This window comes from Panthera onca, chromosome D2, assembly GCF_046562875.1.
Source record: "Panthera onca isolate mPanOnc1 chromosome D2, mPanOnc1 haplotype 2, whole genome shotgun sequence".
NCBI classification, from domain to species: domain Eukaryota; kingdom Metazoa; phylum Chordata; class Mammalia; order Carnivora; family Felidae; genus Panthera; species Panthera onca.
In genome coordinates, this window is record NC_138349.1 from 45,539,338 (window position 1) to 45,561,799 (window position 22,462).

Here is a 22,462-nt window from a genome sequence, read left to right on the forward strand (position 1 = left end):
GCATGGGTATTGAGGAGGGCACCTTTTGGGACGAGCACTGGGTGTTGTATGGAAACCAATTTGACAATAAACTTCATATACTGAAAAAAAAAACAAAAAAAAAAAAAGAGAGAAAGCATGCAACAGAAAATAAAATAAGAAAGAAAAAGAGATACTAGAGGAACACTTTGTATGCCAGGGGCTAGTGCCTGGCAGGAGGAACACTTGGGGAAACTCAAGAATAAAGAGGAAATGGATGATGTAGAGAAACAGGCTAATATGCCATTCAATACAAGATTTGGGCCAAGCAGATATACTTCTGGGATTCGGTTTTCTCATCTGTAAAAGAGCAAGCAAAGGGGGTAGGAACATCACGTGATGCACCCTGCCTTAAAACTGACCTCATTCAGACCCTGTCCTCCCCTCTCACAGGGAGAAAGAAATCCTTCAACAAGTTCCTGCCATTTTTTTTTTCACCAGCCAGAGCTAGCTGCTAAGAGCATCTCCTGCCAAATAACAAAAAGGGAGGGACAAGAAGAATATGTACCCTCACTATGGCTGCCTCTTGCCTCTCTGAGCTGCCACAACAGTTTACTTGAACAGTTTGTTTGGGCAACAACAGTTTACTCTCGGAGTTACTGCTGCATAATTCTCAGGAAGATCACACAGTTTAATTTTTCATTAGCTTTGGTATTAATATTTTATTATAGTTATCTGAGAGGTAGGTTAGTGTGGCACACTCCTTACTCGGTAATTAATGACCTGCTGGGCATTGAAGGGATAAGCCATCTGGCGAGGCAAAGGCGGCACGGAGGAGGGAAGAGGTGAGGAGTTTACACTCGCAGAGTGCCGTTTTCATACAAAAACACAGACAAACAGAGCTGAAAACCTTTGAAGGAATGGAGGAACAGGAATAAACAGAGAATCCTGAGTATGCTATGCCGAAACTTGGGATAGCTGGGATGATTTGGTTGTAAGGAGAGTGAGAGGAGGTACGAGTAGCAAGAGTAAAATTTACAACTGTATACTGACTTAATAATAATGGCGGTGACAGTTCACTTTGCTTGTACTATGGATCAGACACTAGGATAAATACTGTTCATATCTTATGCCGTTTTACTCTTGCAACCATCCTTTGAGTTAAGTGCTACTATACATCACTGTTGTAAAGGTTGTAAAATGTGATTTACCAAGATTAAGTGATTTACTCAAGGTCACACGGCTGATAAACAGGAAGGAAATGTTTGAACCCAAGTGGTCCTTTAAAAAACCTCATCCTTTTCTTCTGTTTAAGGTTTTATTTTTTTAAGTAATCTCTACACCCAACATGGGGCTCAAACTCACAACCCTGAGATTAAGAGTCACATGCTCTACCAACTGAGCCAGTCAGGCACCCCCCAAAACTTCTCCTTTTTTATGTGTTACCCTATGTTGTTGATTTGTTCTCTCTTAGCTCACTGGTGTCATCATCAAAGTCTGATCAGTCGATGTAGCAGGTGACCACTGAGGTGGAGAGATCAGAAGTAAGGCTGTTTCCCCCGTGTGAGCGTGTCACTTGTTCATTTTATATCTTCTGCAACTAGTCAGATGGGGAAATATGAAATATGTCAGACAGCCAACATTTAAATTAATTCCAAGCCTAACCCGTATCCTAGGCCAAATATTCCCCTAACATTCTATTGCTCACTTTAAATTTGTGCCAAGGCCCCTGTCCAAGCTTGCTCCCTAGAGAACTAATGGTGAGTTCCATGTGACAGCATTCTTTGAAAAAAAAAAAAAGGAATATTTTATTTTTTAACAACTTCAGGATCTATGAAAAAATGTACAAGGCAATTCACTTAGCTCTAAGCAATGAATGTATGTATGTGTGTATGCATACACACAGGAGTGGTAGAAAATTCAAATTTACTTTTCTGAATAATTTTCTCTGTCCCATAGGTAAATGAACTTGGCACACACAATTAGTCAAACTGTCTTTGGTAACGTGTTTTATTAAATTTTCACAAAAAATCGTAAGAGGAGTCAGAATTAAAACTTAAAACAATAATGCCACAAAGTCAGTAGCTCACAGAGTGGGTATTTCATTATTGATCAAAGTGTGGCTTCATCAAAATTATTAATATTATAGACTGAGAGTAACGTAGAAACCAAATTTCGCCACAGCTGAGTAGACAACAAAGGGACTGTATCCAAGCACTGGTACCGATAAAAGACACTAAGGATATAAAGTTTGGTGTACAAGGAGCCATGGCAATTATCAGATCACAATTCATGAAAGCAATCATCAGTAAGGGACTAAAGATAAAAAATCGGTTTTGCAACAGAGGAGAAAGGGAAAATGCTATATGGAAATCCAAGAAATTATCAAGTAATGTGAGTAGGTACTAGAGAATCGAGCACAGAGCTATAGTCTCTTAATGTGGTGTTGGAGTATATAAACTAATCCAGTCAAATGAAATTACTATCATATTAAATAGGTTTACAAAAATTATATTCAAGAACAAAAAATAAGGCTGAAGTCTATTTCTTAAAATAATCTAGTTCAGGCTGTAGTAGTATATTAGCCATGAGAGGGTAGATTAAGCTGTAGTAATAAAATCTCCCAAACCTCATTAGAAATACTTATTTCTTGTTTATGATACATTTCTGTTACCGCCTGGAATGATATGATCTAGGTCCTTCGTCTTCTCATGGGAAATAATTCAGTCAAGAGACCAGAAAGCACAAGCAAGCAGAGTTTATTGAGTACACTCATGAGAGGAGTGAGTGGGCAGCTTGAGAGAAAGAGATTCAAGTGCCCTGAACAGATTTGGCTCCTGGGTTTTTATGAACTAGGCGGGTGGAATATTCATAACTTGGGGGGTTGGAAGCAGGGTTTCACACCTTTTATTTTTAATTTGGTAGGGGGTTCCTGAACAAATGGCATTCACCACCTTGGGCCCATCTGGTTTGATCCAGCTTTTTGTGGAGCATTGCCAGGATTGGCCTCTGACCTTCCTTCCTGATAGCTGGCCAAGTAGGAAGGTTCCTTCCTTGTTGCGGTGCCCCCTGTGTGAAGTTCTTTTGTCTTACTTATTACCTACCATCTGCAAAGAAAGCCCCTGGGGGCAGGCCAAACCACAATGCTAATGTGCATCTGGTGGCTTCTGTGTTGGAATACCCCTTGGCCATCTGGGCAGCATATGCCTAATTGCAAGTCTTAGCTATCTCCCACCCAAGATTTGCCCTCCCTCCCCCTGCTCCTTCCTATGGGACCCAGGCCTCACCCAACTCTCTAACTGCCTACCCCATTTCCACTGAAAGTTGGCTGGGAACCATGATCTTTATTATGATGATTGTCCTCTTTTTGGGACCCAGGCTAACAGAGCAGCTACCTTCTGGAACATTTTTAGTCATAAGGAGGAAAGAAAAAAAAGCATGACATAAGCATTGGCTTTTAAAACCTCTTCCAGAAAGTGAAATATATCATTCCTTCTCAAATGTCATTAGTCAGGGCGTATCAAACAGCAGACCTAAGTTCAACAGGATGGGGGACATAGAATTATCATAAAGAAAGTAGAACTGGAGGGATGTGAAAAATGATGGAGTTTACTGCAACTGGTTATGATATAACTTGATTCTGAGCCAATAGAATGTAGGAACTAGTCAGGCATGAACTCTTTATTTACTTCCTGACTATGGTAGGCTTTTGGCTAGAAAATGGGAAAGATGAAATTTTTTTTTTAAAGATGTTATTTTTAAGTAATCTTTTCACCCAACATGGGGCTTAAACTCACAACCTCAAGACCAAGAGTTGCATGCTCTACCAACTGAGCCAGCCAGGCACTCCAGGAAAGATGAACCGTTAAGTCAAGTATCCTAGATAGATTTGCATGTTGTTATGTGTTGGTAGGAGTATATGTGTTGGTATGTGTGTGATGGGTGCATTTGTTTTTGTGTATGGAAATGGGATTAAAAAAAAAAGGATATAAAAGATTAAATAGATCAAGTAGATGAGACAAAAGCAAAAAGTGGTGCTAAATTATGTAACCAAGGAAGAAGAACTGCAACTTGACTATCTGGGGCTTAGAGTCTGTTCTACTCAGAAAAAGAAAAGGAGAAGAGAAATGGCCTAACACTGAGGGTGTGTGAGAGTATTTGATAAAGATGTTACACCAAATCTTTTATTTAATTCCTCCAACAGCCTTCTAAGATCAGTGTGTAAATTCAATATTTAAATTCATTTTGAAGAGGGAGAAATCTAAATCTTTGAGAAGACTCCAAGGTTTTAGGATCAGGATTTGAACCTCACTACAAGCTATTTCTCCAACCCATGAATATGATGACTTCCCATTTCTGCCACCGATGTAGCTCACGGACATTTCCCACACAGCATGGGATGAATATAAAGTGATATAGCAACAAAAAAAATTCCCCAATCCAGTGGGAAACTCAGTCTTGGAAGAACTAAAAAGTAACATTTCTGAAATCACTCCATTGACCAAACATCAAATTTTAGACGGGGTCTCTAGGCCCAGATGGTAACACCTGCTTTTGTCTAGCTTTTACCTTTGCTCCAGAGTGGCCATCCAGGCTCAGGAGAGGTACCTGTTTAAACAACAGTTTTACAAAGATGCAGTTTCTCCTTCATTGGCTGTAGTATGGAAGATTTTTTTCTTCCTTTGGAATAGATGTTTAAAGGTGCCTATTTGACCTCTACCAGGTAGGCTGCCTTGCAGCTGACCATCCTGTATAAATACGTCCAGACAACTGAGATCAGCTTTAATCTAAGCACAGGGATGAGAGGTGCAGCAGGGTCCCCATCCTCATGTATTTGGTATTCCTGAGGAGTAGCTCAAGTCCTAGGCCTTGTTAGAGAAAGAGGCAAGATGCGGAAAGACCTTGGATGTGAATCATGGCTTCTCCCTCAGCTTATTAAAGACATGTCTATTCCTGTTTGGCCTCTGATGCTGTTTTGGTGCTACCTGTCAGGGAGATTTTTTGAACGGTGAATGAACAGTCGGGTATTTTGCAGTATATTGCTCTGTATGGGCATAGGCCATTTGTCAGAGAGCCAACTGACAGCCACTTTAGACAATGCTCTCTCTTGAAAGATTAGGCAGAATTATTGATATGGACAGTTCTGGTAGTGGAAGAAAAATGTATTTTGGTTTCTGATAGACTTTACATGAAATACCTCAATAGTGGTATTTTAAAGAGCTCCTTACATACAAAAAAACTTTTAAAGAGCTCCTTAAAGTTCAGAATTACTGACACACATTCTTACTAAGTAAAATGTACATTCCAACATGTAATAGAGTTGATTCATACTTCATTGGCATTTAACATGTCATCCGGGAAACTCAAGATTTTTTTAATTGGATACTTTCCATGCAATCGTTTGTAAAAAAAAACATTTTTTAATATTTGTTTATTATTGAGAAACAGAGCGTGAGCATGGGAGGGGCAGAGAGAAGGGGAGACACAGAATCTGAAGCAGGCTGCAGATCAAAGCTGTCAGCACAGAGTCCAGCGCGGGGCTCGAACTCACAAACTGTGAGATCATGACCTGAGCCCAAGTTGGACGCTTAACCGACTGAGCCACCCAGGTGCCCCACCATGCAATCATTTTGTTTAATATAGTAGTTGGAAATATATCATACAAACTGTCTCATTCTTACATTCATAGTTAAAACTTACTATATCACAGTCCTTTAAAGAAAAATTTCGAAAAAGGAGTCTGCTGACAGATGATAAATTTACAACGTAAAAGTAAAATTAATCCAGGTCACTCAATCTGAAGTTTAACCACTTTTTCAATTTCTTGTGAATGATGATGTCCATTATTTTGTTTTGCATAGTTGTTTCTGCTGGGAAAACACATTTCTTTAGAGTTGGTCATTTTACTGGCACAATCTGCTAAGTACATAAACAGTTTGAATTTTTTAATAAATGCCGAAGACAGAGACAGCATGTATTGTTTTAAGTGGCCATATAGCTGAGCAAGAAGTATAATTGAGTAGTGAAGATTATGCTACAAACCACACTGTTTCTAGCGTTCCAGGATTGGCAAAGAAAGGGTGGGTATACCATGAATTCCATATACTTGAATTATTAATTTTAATGAATTAGTCAGGTAGCTGAAATAAATCATAGGAAAATTATCTTTATTTCATTTATCTATTTTTGCAATTTTGGATTTTTTAGTGAGTATTCCTTGCTTTTAAGTACGTTTTAAAATATTATGTTTTATATAACATTTTTATAAAGAGAAATGCAGTTGCGCATATGTAAGCACTGAAAATCCTAAAGAAGCCTGAATTAAAATGCTAAAATGTTATATTCATGTGTAATGAAATTGTGAATATTGGAGGGTTTTATGTGTTCATTTTTCAACATTATTTAGTACTTTTTAAAAAATATTTATTTTAAGAGAGAGAGACAGTGTGAGTGAGGGAGGGGAAGAAATATATGTAATTCTCCCAGTCTGTAGCTTGACTTTTCACTTTTGTGACTGAAGTGTCTTTCAAAGTAAAAAGGTTTAAATTTTGATGTTTATTTTTGTCATTTTAAAAAGACTTTATGGTCCTTCCATGCTTGTTGAATCCTGATTAAAAATACTTTCCTAATTCAGTGTCTAGAAATCATCTCTCTTCTTCTACAAACTTAAGCAATTACATTTAGGTCTACTATCCATTACAAGTTAATTTTATCTTTGGTATGAGGTAAGTGTCAATGTTTACTCTTCCTATATGGGTTGCTATTTGCTCTAACATTGTTTGTTAAATATATCTTCTTCACCCCCACCCCCCACCCCGCTATGAATTATCTTAATGCCTTTCTAGGAAAGCAAGTGATCATTTAAGTGAAAAGTCTATTTCTTGGGGCACCTGGGTGGCTCAATCAGTTAAGCTTCTGACTCTTGATTTCAACTCAGGTCATGATGTCACAGTTCATGAGATCAAACCCTGCATCAGGGTGTGCGTTGACAGCATGGAGCCTGCTTGGGATTTTCTTTCTCCTTCTCTCTCTACCCCTCCCCCACTTGTATATGTGTGTGCTCACTCTCTCTCAAAATAAATAAATGAACATTTTATTATTTTTAATTTTATTTAAATCCAAGTTAGTTAACATATAGTGTAGTAATGGTTACAGGAGTAGAATTTAGCGAGCCATCACTTACGTGTAACACCCAGTGCTCATCCCAACAAGTGTCCTCCTTAATGCCCATTACCCATTTAGTCCATCTCCCCATAGAACACTCTACCAGGAACCCCCCGTTTGTTCTCTGTATTTAAGAGTCTCTTATGGTTTGTCCCCCTCTCTGTTTTTATCTTATTTTTCCCTTCCACGTATGTTCATCTGTTTTGTTTCTTAAATTCTGCATATAAGTGAAATCATATGATATTTTTCTTTCTCTGACTTATTTTGCTTAGCATAATATATTCTATCTAGTTCCATCCACATTGTTGCAAATGGCAAGATTTCATTCTTTTTGATCACTGAGTAATATTCTATTGTACACACACTACATCTTCTTTATCCATTTGTTAGTCTATGGACATTTGGGCTTTTTCCATAATTTAGCTATTGTTAATAGTGCTGCTATAAACATTGGGGTGCATGTGCTCCTGAAAATCATCATTTTTGTATCCTTTTGATAAATACCTAGCATGTTGCTAGGTATTTGATAAATACCTAGCATGTTGCTAGGTATTTGATAAATACCTAGCATGTTGCTAGGTATTTGATAAATACCTAGCATGTTGCTAGGTATTTGATAAATACCTAGCATGTTGCTAGGTATTTGATAAATACCTAGCATGTTGCTAGGTATTTGATAAATACCTAGCATGTTGCTAGGTATTTGATAAATACCTAGCATGTTGCTAGGTATTTGATAAATACCTAGCATGTTGCTAGGTATTTGATAAATACCTAGCATGTTGCTAGGTATTTGATAAATACCTAGCATGTTGCTAGGTATTTGATAAATACCTAGCATGTTGCTAGGTATTTGATAAATACCTAGCATGTTGCTAGGTATTTGATAAATACCTAGCATGTTGCTAGGTATTTGATAAATACCTAGCATGTTGCTAGGTATTTGATAAATACCTAGCATGTTGCTAGGTATTTGATAAATACCTAGCAGTTGCTAGGTCATAGGGTAGCTCTATTTTTAATTTTTTGAGGAATCTCCATTCTGTTTTCCAGAGTGGCTGTTCCAGTTTGCATTCCCACCGACAGTGCAAAAGTGTTCCCCTTTCTCCACATTCTCACCATGATGTGTCATTGCCTGAGTTTTTGATTTTAGCCATTCTGACAGGTGTGAGGTGGTAGCTCATTGTGGTTTTCATTTGTATTTCCCTGAAGAGGAGTGATGTTGAACATCTTTTCGTGTGTCTGTTAGTCATCAGATGTCTTCTTTGGAAAAGTGCCTATTCCTGTCTTTTGCCCACTTCTTCCCTGGTTTATTTGTTTTTTGGGTGTAAATAAATAAGTGAACATTTTTTAAGTCTATTTTGTGGGGTGCCTGGGTGGTTCAGTTAGTTAAGCATCCAACTTTGGCTTGGGTCATGATCTCATGGTTCATGAGTTTGAGCCCTACATCAGGCTCTGCACTGACAGCTCGGAGCCTGGATCCTGCTTTGGACTCTCCCTCTCCCTCTCCCTCTGTCTCCCCTTTCCCTCCCTCCCCTGCTCACATTCTGTCTCTCAAAAATAAATACTCAAAAAAATTTTAAACGCTATTTCTGAATTGTTCATTATGCTACATTGTTCTATATGTCTATTCTTGTAGTAACACTATACTTTCTTGACAATTGAAGTGTTACAGTAAGTCTTAAAATAAGATAGTGTAAGTCCTTCAAGCTGCTTTTATTTTGCACCATTGGTTATTCTAGGCCTTTTGCCTTAACATATATATTTTAGCATGATCTTGTCAATTTTTTCAAGAAAGCTGGCTAATATGTTGTTTGGGATAACATTCAATCAATCAATAAATCAATTTGGGGACAATTGCCATCTTAATCACACCCAGTCTTCCAATTCATGATAACTTTATATCTCTCTGTTTATTTAGGCCCTCTCTAATCTCTTTTTTCTGTGTTTTCTGCATTTCAGGGTACAGGCCTTACACATTAAAAAAAAAAAAATTATCCTTGAGCATTTTTTTTGCATGCTGTTGAAAATACAGTCTTAAATGTGTCATTTTCCATTTGTTTAAAAACAAATAAAAATACACTTAAACTTTTGATATTGTCTTTGTATCCTGAGGTCCTGCTAACTTCACCATGAGATCATGACCTGAGCTGAGATCAGGAGTCAGACGGTTAACCAACTGAGCCATCTAGAAGCCCCTAGTTTTAATGGCTTCTTGATAGATTCTTTAGGAATGCCTGTGTATATAATCATGTCATTAACTAAAGAGGTTTTGTTGTTGTTGTTGTCGTTGTTTTACTTTCTGTATGCCTTTTATTTAGTTTCCCTGCTTTATTGTACACATTAGGATCTCTAGTACAATGTTAACTAGAGGCAGTAAGAGAGAACATTAAGCTTTGTTCCTGATATTATGCAAAAAGCACAGGTTGTCTTTCATGTCCTTCATGGAATACTTTGAAGCACAAAAGGTTTTAAATTTAATTAAGTCCAATGTATCTCTTTTTTAGTTTGTAACTTGTACTTTTGATGTAAAAAAAGAAACTGTTGCCTAACTCAAAGTCACAAGATTTTACTGCTGTAATTTTTTTTCTAGGAGTTTTAAAATTTTAGCTCTTACACTGGTCTGTGATCTATTTTACATTTTGCAAGGTGGATAAGATGTGAGGAAGGGCACAAATTAATTCTTTTGCAAGTGGATATAGAATGTCTCAGTGCCATTTGGGGGGAGTGAAAATCCTTTCCTGATTGAATTGTCTTAACACTCTTGTTGAAATAAATTTACCACAAATGTATGAATTTATTTCTGAACTCTCAATTCTATTCTATTGATTGACAGGTCTATCATTACTATTTTATCATTGGTAATTTCATTACTAATTACATATGAATAGCTAATTTAACTGTGGTCAGAAAACATACTGTTATTGATTTCAGTCCTTTTAAATTTCCTGAGCCTTATTTTATGGCCTACCATGGAGAATACGTATTCTCTTCTATTGTCAGCTCGAATGTTTTATATTTTAGGTTTAGTTTGTTTATGCTGTTGTTCACATCTTCTATATCCTTGTTAATCTTTTGTCTCATTGTTCTATCCATTATTAAATGTGGGGTATTAAAGTCTCCAACTACTATTGTTGACATTTCTATTTCTGCTTTTAGTTTGACATATATATATATATATATATATATATATATATATATATATATATTAGAGTTATGTTACATATCTGCTTATAACTCTTATGTTTTCCTGATGGATTGATACTTTTATCATTATAAAATGTCCCTCTTTATGTCTAGGTACATGTTTTTTGTTGTTGTAGAATCTTTTTTTTTTAAATATATATTTCTAAATTTTTTTTTTTAACGTTTATTTATTTTTGAGACAGAGAGAGACAGAGAGAGACAGAGCATGAACGGGGGAGGGGCAGAGAGAGAGGGAGACACAGAATCTGAAACAGGCTTCAGGCTCTGAGCTGTCAACACAGAGCCTGACACGGGGCTCGAACTCACAGACCCCGAGATCGTGACCTGAGCTGAAGCCGGACGCTTAACCGACTGAGCCACCCAGGAGCCCCTTTAATATATATTTCTTAGCTGCTCCAGCTCTTTTAAGGTTGATGTTTGTATGGTATATCCTTTTTCTGTCCTTTTATTTTCAGTCTGCATGTATCTTTGAAATTGAAGTGTTTCTCCTTTAGACAGTATTTAGTTGGATATTTTAAAAATTACGTTAACAGTATCTTCCTTTTGATTAGATTGTTTAACTCATTCACATTTACTGTTATTATTGATGTTGTTGAATTTGTATTTCTTCTTTGTTACATTTCATATGTTTCCTGTCTGGTTCCTCTGTTGTCCTTTATTACCTTCTTTTACACTAAATAGGTATTTTCTAGTGTAACATTTAATAATTTAACTTGAATAACTTTAATGTTTAAACAGGTTTTTTATGGTTTCTCTAGAGCTTATGATATTAATATTAGTCTATCAGATCTACTTCAGATTTATACTAACTTAAATACAGTGAAATATAGAAATTTTCACATTTCTATATTAACATCTTTCCCTTCTTGTTTTTGCTATTATTGTTATAAGTATTACATATATCTATATTATAAACCTAACCATGCAATTCTGATAATTATTATTTTTGTGTTGTTGTTGTTGTTTTATAGAAGAGAAGGGAAGAAAACAGAAATAGTATATACTTACAGAGTTTGTTTTATTAACCTTATTATTTTCTATTTCTGGTTGATTTCTTCCTCTGGATTTGGATTACTATCTGATGTCATTTCCTTACTGCAGGACAGCTTTGTTCCCGGCTACCTTCTATGCTGCTAATTTTAAACATATTAGGGGCGCCTGGGTGGCTCAGTCGGTTAAGCATCTGACTTCAGCTCAGGTTATGATATCACAGTTCGTGAGTTCCAGCCCTACATCAGGCTCTGTTCTGACAGCTCGGAGCCTGGAGCCTGCTTCAGATTCTGTGTCTCCCTCTCTCTCTGCCCCTCCCCAGCTCATGCTCGCACTCTTTCTCTGTCAAAAATAAATAAACTTTAAAAAAAATTTAAACATATTACACTGTTGTATGTTTTAGTCCCAGCAATACAACTGCATGCATATTATGTTATGCTATTGCTTTTTTAATTAGTTAAGAGAAAAGGAAAGAGGTATATAATTCTCTACAAAATTACCTTACTGGTACTCTTTACTTTTTCATACAGATTAAAATTACTGTCTGGTGTCACTTGCTTTCAGCTTGAAAAACTGCCTTTAATATTTTTGAAAGGAGGTCCTACTTGTGACAAATTATCTCAGTTTTTATTTATCTGGAAATGTCCTTATTATATCTTTATTTTAGAAAGAGAGTTTTGTTGGATATAAGATTCTTGCTTGATAGTCGTGTTTTTTTCCCCAGCACTTTGAACATTTTATATCACCGCCTTCTGGCCTTGATTGTTCTGATGTGGAGTAAGCTGTTAATCTTATTCAAGTTCTCTTATACATATCTCATTCACAATATTTTCTTTCTCTTTCAGTATTTGGACTCTGATGTGTCTGGCTGTAGCTGTCTATGCATTTTTCCTCATTGGAGTTCACTGAGATTCTCAAAAGTGTGGACTAATAGTTTAATCCAACTTGAGAATTTTAGACATTATTTTTTAATGTTTGTTTATTTTTGAGAGAGAGAGACAGACAGTCAGAGTGTGAGTGGGGGAGGGACAGAGAGAGAGAGGGACACAGAATCTGAAGCAGGCTCCAGGCTCTTAGCTGTCATCGCAGAACCCGATGTGGGGCTCGAATCCATAATCTGCGAGATCATGACCTGAGCTGAAGTCGGATGCTCAACAGACTAAGACGCCCAGGCACCCCTCAGCCCTTTTTTTTTTTTTAAATATATTTTTTCCTGCTCCTTTCTCTCCTTCTGATATCCCCATTTTACATGTCTTTATATGTTTAACGTCCCATGTATTTCTCAGTATCTGTTCATTTATCTCCCTTCTTTTATTCTGATTGCATAATTTCTTTTGATGTATCTTCAGATGTGCTGAGTACTTCTGTCAACTCAAATCTTCTGTTGAGGACCTGTAGTGAATTTATCATTTCAGTTATGTACTTTTCAACTCCAGGATTTCTATTTGGTTCTATTTATAATATCTATGTTATGTTTATAATATCTATATGTTTATTAATATTACCTATTTGATGAGGTATTTATCATGCCTTTTCTTAATTCTTTGCAATGGCTTCCATTAGTTTTTTTAAATGTTTATAATGTCTAGTTTGAACTCTTTGTCTGCTAAGTCCAACATTTTGGCTTCTCAAATTCTGGCCTTATTTTCTGATCTTTTTCCTGTGTATGGGTTACATATTAGTGTGTCTTTGGATATCATATTTATTTGTTAAAAACTATACATTTTAGATAATACATTGTAGCAACCATAGAAACTGATTCTCCTTTGGGATTTGTTGTTGTTATTTGCTTTTATATTTTTTTAGTGACAAGTTCATTGAAGTCTGTTTACCCTGCAGTGCCTAGCCTCTAATGCCATTACTCAGAGGACATATCCTACAGCATGAGCTCAGTCTCCCAGAGGGCATGAGTTGGTCTATCTCTGTTGGTATCACACCCAGATGTTAGCCTCCACTCAGTCTATTGTTTTCAGCAATGACCTTGGACATAAATTGTCCCTTAGCCTCATCTGATTAAAGTAGATTCCTTTTGCAGAGGTAGAATATTACCAATATTGAAGTTGGCTCAACACCTAGAGGTCTTTTCATAGCTGTCTCTTTCCTTGGTTCTCTCTGTTAAACTTCTAGTTGGCCTACCATTTCGCTTGCTATGAGTGCCATAGACCTACCAGTCTCCTTTTCATTGTCCCACATCTAAAGCTCCATTGTTTTTGACAAAATCCTTAGGCATGAACTTCCTCACAGTCTGTTTCAAAGAAAGTTAGTCTCCTCAGGAACCAACGTGGAGCAGTTTGTTTTAAGTCTTGTTCCTTCCCTGGGAAGAAACTGCCACTGAGAGTTTCTCAAGGTGAGGACAGCAGATGGCTTCTTCTAGAGTGACACCCCTTCTCTACAAACAAGACCCTGGGTGGGGATGGTAGCTGCTCCTCTTCTTTGTTTGCTCTTCCTAGTGTGAAACCTCTGTTCTACAAGTGAGCTTGTTTGGAGGCTTCCAAACCAGTATTCTAGGCCTACCATGCTGAAGGTTGAATTTCCACTCTATGAGTGAGGGCTTGGTAGGAAAAGGTAGACCAGTCCTCTTGGAACTTTCCTAGAATAAAGCTTCTGTAATAATAAGCCGAGGTGGTGGTTGAAAGATACAGGTGGCCTATCGCCATCAGGGTGAAATTATAGTTGTATAATATCAATCACAACGAATTGGCTGACAGAGGAGATTAAGTGTGGATTGTGGCTCACATAACACATGCTGTCAACGTTTTTTCAAAGACTTGCTAGATTTCTTGAATAGTTTTCCATTTGCTGTATGCCCTAAGGAGAATTGCTAGTGAATTAAATTTTAAAAATAGTAATTTCCAGCAGGAAAATGTTTGTTTCATCAGGGAGAGATTCTAATGTACTCTTCCAAGTATCAGGACCCACACATGAAAGAAAACCGAACTCTGTTTTACTGGAGCCACAGAACTCTTAACCACTTCACTATACTCACACTTCATGAATTTCTCTTCCCAAATGCACCTTTGTTCAGTCCATTTGTCTCAATATCTACTGCAACCACCTCACTGTTAGCACAAGCCATCATCTCTCTTTAGAACTGCGGCATCGTTTTCTATTTGGTCTCCAACATATATATTTTTCCCTCTTTAGTCCCATGAAACTGGAGACCTATTTCTAAAACCCAAATTTCATGTTACGTTCCCTTCTTTAAAGTTCATAAACAATTTCTCATTGTTCTTAAACACAATGAAAACCTAAACCAAGGATGATAAGACTCTGTATTATCTGCCTCCAGCTAGTTCTCCAAAACTAATCTTCTGTCTTTTGCTTCTTGTGCTTTAGACACTATGAGGTTCTTATTTTTAATATGTGGATATTTTCTTCTGTTTCGTTTTGAGAGGTCTTTATACATTCTGGATGCAAATCTTTCCCACATGTGTTATTTTCAACTATTTTCTCATAGTCTGTAGTATGTGTTTTTATCTTTTTACCTCTATAAAAAAGAGTCTTTACAAGGGCAAACATTTTAATTACAAACATTTTAATTTCAATGAAGTTCAACTTATTTTCAAATAGATTATGCTTTTGATGTTTTATCTAAGAACTCTGTATAATGCAAGGTCACACAGATTCAGAATAGTCATTTTCAAAAGAGGGCAAAATTTAGGGGTTCTACTGGCATCTAGTGGGTATAGGCACATGGATTCATGTGCACAGGATAGTTCCACAGAACAAGGAATTATTCCTACTAAAAAAATCAGCAGTACAAAAATTGAGAAAAGCTTTTATAAAGTTGTATAGTTTAAGGGTTTATATTTAGGCCTGTGATACATTTAGAACTATATTTATGTAAGGTAAGGGGTATATGAGGAGGTTTATTAATTGCTTTTTTTCTGATGAATGTCAAATTGTTTCAGCACCATTTGTTGAAAAGATTATTCTTTCTCCATTGTATTCACATTGCCACCTTGTCAAAAGTTAATCTACCATGTTTGTGTGATTTTACTTGGGAATTTTCTTCTTTATTATTTTCTCTCCAATACAACACATTCTTGATTACTGTTGATTTATATTTTCTTGAAATCTGGTCGTGTTAGTCCACTCCTCTACACAGGAAACATAACAAGAATACAAAGAAGTAGTACGATAAGTGCTTAAGGATGCTTTTAGGATGTTGGGAAGAAACTGTGTTCTTTACTCTTAATAGTACAAATCAGCTCAATAGGCAGGAGATGGCTCTGAGGACTGGGCCAAAGTTTCAGGCTGAAATGACTGCAAATTTAAGAATCCACCTTGATTCTCTGCTCATAGGGCTTTGGACAATGTCGCTGGAGTGGCTTACACGAAGATTAGAGGTTGCCACAAGTTTTTAACATTCAAGGAACTAGATTATTGTTTATATACTTTGAATTTCTATCAGAAGCCAGAATGATCATGATATTAATATTTTGCATTGTTTGTGGCAGTGACATTTATAAAGTTACTTCAAGTGCATTATTACACCCTTTTGCGACAAAAACATTTGTAAGATAGAAAATATTTTCCCTGTATTAGGATAAGGAAGCTAATATTGAACCATTTATCAAAGATATGTATAGAAATTAATGCTTTTAGCATTTCAGAGTTTTCATAGATTAAGAAAAAGAAAAAAGAAAGAAGGGAAGGGAGGCCTTGGTCAATAGAGTACAAAATGAGCTATGAACAACATTTAATATAATCAAAACAAACACTTGCCTAAGAATCAACTAAAAGAGGAACCTGTTAAGGGATCCAAAACACTATGTTGATATAAACAACAAGTGGATGAAAGTGGGTGGCATTGTATATGGCAACATAATTAGAGCTAATGAGATGAAATTAGGTGGGAATTACGGAGGAGGTCAAAGTTAACTGAACTGTGGAGTTAGAAACAATTAAGCGATAGAGCCAGCTTTTCTGTTGAGTTTTAGGGAAAACATGTTTTATGTATGAGAATATTTAGTTTATGGGGTTAATATCCCTCAAGAGCTGCTGGAGAGACTGTTCCAGAAAAATATTAAGTTTCTCAAAAAGTATAGCCAGAAGCAGAACAATACATACGCATATGCATGTGTGCGCGTGCGCACACACACACAGCCTAGTTTAGGCAAATTTTAAAAATTGTTTTTAAATACCTGCTATGTGCTGGAGAGTGTTAAGTTGAAAGATGATGATATTTTGTTTCTCCTTTCAATTTAGTCCCTTAAAATTCGGTGACAGTATAACTTTATATTATATAAAAATTAACACTTCCCTTCCCTGTGTATTTTTGTAAAATGTCATGGTGATACATTAAAATATTTTCTTAAAATAATCTATAAATCATTAAAAAGGTAGCAATAGAAATGATATGAATTTTACAAGCTGGTTCTTTGGTGTTACTCTAACAATTGAAGATAATTTTTGAGTTTCAAAATCATTTTGATTTCAACGTTGACCCAATCTCATGTACATTTTAAATTAGGAATAATCACATTTTGGTCAATTATGACAAAACCTCTCCAAGGATAATTTTAGAAAAACACAACATATTTCTGTTTCATCAAAACGTTAAATCATATTTTTATAGTCTGCAGAGCAAAACGTCAACCAACGGCAACATGATGAACTAGAATGATTTTCACACAGGAATGGGTAGGGTCTATTAGAAACCTAGAGTAGCTTTTTCAAGATATATTTGTCTCTCTTCCACAGGGCTGGGTCTTGGAATAAGAACAAAGGTGGAAAACCCCAAGTGTAGTAAAATACTGTGTTATGGATAAATGTATATAATTTCTCTGTCTTTCCTTTACCATTTTTCACATATAATCTCTTCATAACAAGAGGAAACAAGACTGGCAAAGTTGATGATTGAATGAAAATCCTTCTTCCTGTTAGGAATATAATTCAGAATCTCTCTAAATGTAAAGTCAGTAGCTTTCTGTTCATATGTGAGTTATTACACACCTCTCTGCACAATAATTGTTTGAGATTGGAATGCATGGTGGAAATATGCCCCATCAGGGCTGCTCATGGAGATGCTATAGGTGTGACAGGTATAGAGATGAGGGAGAACTCAAAGGAATGTTATCATTCTGATAAGAATTTGTGACAAGAATTTGGCAAGAATTAGTGCTAAAGTGGGGAGGGGGTAAACAATAGTTGAAGAGTCTGGAAGATTAAGGCAATAGATTAGCAGCCAGGAGAGTGATATTCTTGCTGGGAATGTATTCTGCTCCAAGGACATGCTGGACATTGAGTAGCGCTGGGAACCTGGAGACCGGAGACCAAAAGGGGTCTGAATGGTCAACTGCTAATTCTGTTGATACTTGTTAGATTTGCATAATCACTTTTCATGAGCCCCAAGGTTAGAGGCTGTATTGCTACTGTTTGCATGGGCTGGGACAAGAGATGGAGTGCTGTGACGTCTATGGTTGAAAACACCACATTACTCCCTCTCGCTGATCCTTGGCTTCCTATCAGACTAATAATGCCCATAATACCTGCCCAACCTCTTTTATAGGGCAAGGGCCTGCTGGTGTGGGGCAAGAATCTGCATTTTTTGTGACAGGTTCATTGGATGAGAGGAGCAGTTATTCAAATGGTTGAAAGGACCATATTGACTTGTATCTTCCCATGGATCATGGGACTCGTCTCACTTGTTACCTTCTAAATGGATCAACATCACATCCTCCAGGTTTAAAAAATAAAACCCTCTCATGAAGGAGAAAGACAATTCATGCAAATGGGAAATTCATTAATAAACATAAAAGCCTGGAGAATGACATGAGGCATATTGATATTTTCCCCCCTTTGTTTGCGGCAAAAGGCCACAAAATTTCTCTTTGAGAACCCAGTTATCAACACACTTTATCTGATCATGAATCATGGTAGAGAGGGAAATTTATATGTCCTTGTCCTAACCCAGGTTAGAAATTATTTAACATTATAGTCTATGTGGTTGGTTTTGTTTTGGGTTTTTGGTTTGCCTATTTACATTACTTTGTTTCAATAACAGCCTCCCTCTTTTTCCTTGAGAAGTGGGAGCCAGATGATGGAGGAAGGGAATACCATTCTTTGGGTCCATGGAATTGCTGGACCAGCCTGCCAGCCATGGGGCTTCTTCATTTTCTGTCTGTCTAGGTTAGGAACTGTAGCAATTTATCCTACTTGAGTCAGCAGGGACTCATTTGTGGAGGTTTGGAGATCTGTCTAAAAGCTCTCAGTGGCTCTGTATTACCAAAAGCCAAATCAGAGAACATCCACTATCACCAGAGCAACAAAGAGAAAGCACTTGTGATTACCTCTGACAGCTGCTTGGTGATTGCCTCAGGCTGTTGCGCCCTAGCGGTGAGGTTTCTCCAGAGTGGGACTGCCCACTCTTCTGATTTGGCGGTACAAGGAGAGAGGCAGACTCCTTTGTCAAGTGAGGATACAATAAACTTTCCATGTACCAACCACCCACATCTTATAGGTGAAAATTTCCATTATGATTGCCAAGGTATGTGAAGACATATAGTTATTCTAATACAAAGAGTTCAGTTCAGGAGTATTAAAGTCCTTGGGGGATGGGGCCCATATGTGTTCAGAGACAACAAGGGGAGGTGGCAGGGCTGATAAACTAAGTCAGGAAGTTGTGCTTATTTCACTGCTTTCAGAGAAGTTTGTCAGTCATCCACTCTTCAGACTAGCTGGGAAATAGAGGCCTCACAAGATCAGAAATAGAAAATTAGGCACCAGCAAAATAGGTCACTTGGACTGTGAAACAGAAAGACACCGGAATCAGCTTCAGCAAGGAGGAGGGAGCTGCTAAAAGGAAAGCACTAATTACTCAATCTGAAGAGCCCAAAACTGAATTTATTCCAGTTTCTAGCTGCAGGAATTGAGAGATTTAGTGGGGGGTGGGGGGGGGGGACAGCAGGCAACCTTTAAATAAAATGAAGTGCAGGGATATTTGGGATGAGGGAGTGTAAAATTTAGTCACTATAATTAAAAAAGAGTTCTGATTATATTCTAATTTTAAAAAAGCTGATTGGTTAAATTTGACAGACATTTCAAAGAGATGTGGATGTGGGGTTTCTGTTTTCAGTTTTGAAACTTCAAGTATACAGGTGGATCACATCCTGCTAGAGAAGAATTTACAGCTTTCTCCCAGGTGTGCATCATGTGATTTTTTTAAATTATTTTTTTCTCAAAGCTAATTAAATATCAACAGCTGGAAGAGTTGATGATGCGTACGGGTTCACACACGTTCAAGTTAACCTGGACCAAATCTTGATTATAATAATAGGTGAAGAAGATTCGTTTTATCTTAAAACTTAAAGTGAATCCAGCCTACAAAAACTAGCTAATAAATATATTTTATTCAACTGTGTGACAGCATGGATAAAGTCGAAAAGACTCTTGTAGGAGTTTGAAGGGTCCAGTGGTCTTTTATGGGAGAAGTTGTGGATTGCTGGAAATATGTAGGTGCATTTTGTTGATTTGCTTATTTTGGGGTCATTACAATGATGATTTGCTTTTCGCATTTCGTGGGAAGCATTTAGATATGCATGCATCCTGTGTGTTTGGGACAGCTCTACATAGTTAATTTTTCTGCCTCAAATGCCCATAGTGCCCGCATGGAGAAAAACTGGGAGTTTTAAGAAAACTCACGGGCCAAAGGAGTGCTTCGTTCGATCAAATCATAATAGAAAATTATGGCCCAAAGACCAGGACGAGAAATTATTGGGCCCAGAGAGTAAAATACCTTCTATATCTAGGGCTTCAGGAACCCAGACTTCAGGAAAAGAAAGGAACATCTAATGAACATCCCCTGGACATATATTGAGTGACTTTTCCACTTTGAATAATTCCATCTGTTCAATGACTTTATGAGAAAAGGGAGATAGTCCTCTTTTACAGTCAAGAAAACTGAAGCCAAAAGAGAGTAACTTGCCCAAGGGCAGAGACCTAATAGATACCTCTTTTTTTTCCCTATTTGATATTTATTAAACTTAGCTTCTGTAGCTATGGTTTGACATTATTCAAAACATCTTCATGACATAACAGAGTTAAAAAGATCTTTACAAAAAAAGAGGGTGGGGTGCCAGTCGCTTAAGCATCTGACTCTTGATCTCAGCTCAGGTCTTGATCTCAGGGTCATGAGTTCAAGCCCTCTGTTTGTTTGCTTGTTTTGTTTTGTTTTTTAATCTTTACAAGTTGAAATGTGGTTCGCTTGTTTCCAAATATTTTAGTTGCAATAAAGTCCTTTAAAAATACCCGTTAAGTGCATGTTTGACACAAAACTTGATATAATCTCGATACCCCAAAATACATATACTAGACAGATATGGAAAATATTAGTTAGTATACAATACTTTGCTCCCAGTTAACAGCTTTATTATGTGAAATGCACAGAATAACTTAGAAATTCTAGCTTTTGAGTCCCAAATTACCTCTGAAATTTTAATGTGGTGCACCAAATAAAAATTATAATATATAACTGAAAGTTTTTTTAAAAAATGTCAGATGCCTAAATGTTTTGGATAAAAGAAATATAAAACAAAGGCTTGAATCCTGTACAAAACAAAGGCATACTATCATACCTAGGGTGATGAAAGGGTGAGACCTATGGGCAGAGTTTTGGAACCTTCCCATCCCCTTTCAACCAGAGCAGCCCTACTTAACACTTAATTTCTAGGTGAGTTTCATTTAAAGAAGTAAAAAGGGAACCCCAGAGTATAAAGGGAACTTATCATTGGACCGTGTTTCTTGACTATTAGAACTAGCTTTGAAGTAGAGCTGTTCTACCAATGGAAATGTTATAAAAGCATTTGACCAATTTATATTCCTGCCAGGGGACCTTATTACCACGAAATTATTCTTTGTGATTCTGTTTTCATGATACACCGGTCTTTTTATTCTCCTTTGCTGTTAGTTTGTTCAAGTTAGTCTACACTGAATACTAAAAGAATGGTGTAGTTTTTATGTCAATCCTGTAAACATAGTTACTGAAGAATTAGAAATGATTAGCCTCACAGCCATCTGAAAATGTACTGTTAAATAGTAAGAACTAATTCTGAAAGCTGGAAACTCTTATGAACAGCCCATTACTGTAATTGGCTTTTGTGCAACAAATGGAATATGTTCCTCAGGGCTTTGTAGGGGAATGAAATAAATTGAATATAAACTAGATTACCATCCCTTAAAGTACTTTTAAGTACTTTGTGTAGTCTAGTACTTCAAAGATATTTGCCAACATTATGGCCTCCCCCACATGTCTCGTTCATTTGTTGCTTTTCTTATTAGAAGCTAGTAAACAGATCATTGAAGAACATAAGAGAGCGCTAACTTAAGTATCCACATTATTAGACTCAATTTTACACTAAATATAACATTACATGTGCTTCTTTATCAGGACAAATGTAAGCCATTAATTTCTGTTAATATCACCTTTAGAATGACTCTCCAATCTTGCAGTTTTAATGCATTCTTTCCTCTCTTTGCCATATATATCTTGAATATATTTCTATACATAATATACCTTATATGTGAAATTTTGATATATGTATAGTCCGATTATTGCACAGTGCTATTATTAACCACCAGGCATTCAAATATCTTAATGACCATAAATTCTCACCCATCACCTGTTTAGAAATGCAGGAACAGTGTTGTGTTGTTTTCGTTGGTCATAATATTATAGAAGGAAGTCAGACCCTATATAGGACTACTATGGAAATCCTCAAGCTCCCCTTTAGTTTTGAGAGACCAATATTTTGAGATTCTAAAAATGATTATCTTTTAGAATAAGGAAAATACTAACTTTTATTCAGTTTCACTTCTTCCTCTGATTTCTTAGAATGTTCAACTTGACATTTGATTCATCACAGAGCTTGTATGAGTGTGATTAAGTTCTAACGCAGTCTGAGTGAAGTCAATATTTTTATAATAATTACTTAGCTGCAAGAAAATTTTTAAATTTCAAGACCAATTCTATATCACACATATTTACTTTATGGCAAGATTTATTAACAACAACCAAAAACTAAACCAAGAAAAAAAGGGGAGGGAGGCATCAAATATAAACTCTGGGACCGGGGGAAATAGAGACACTCAAGTGATTTTTGTAACTATTAATATTGTTCCAAATGAGTGAGTTCCTTATACC

The 22,462-nt window shown here is 36.6% G+C and overlaps 1 protein-coding gene across 6 annotated transcripts in view; it reads left to right on the top strand.

Annotated features, from left to right (window-relative positions):
- The window catches only part of LOC144613236 (uncharacterized), a 715,514-nt gene that overhangs the window by 477,096 nt on the left and 215,956 nt on the right, over positions 1-22,462 (top strand). The gene's annotated exons all lie outside the window — the stretch shown is intronic.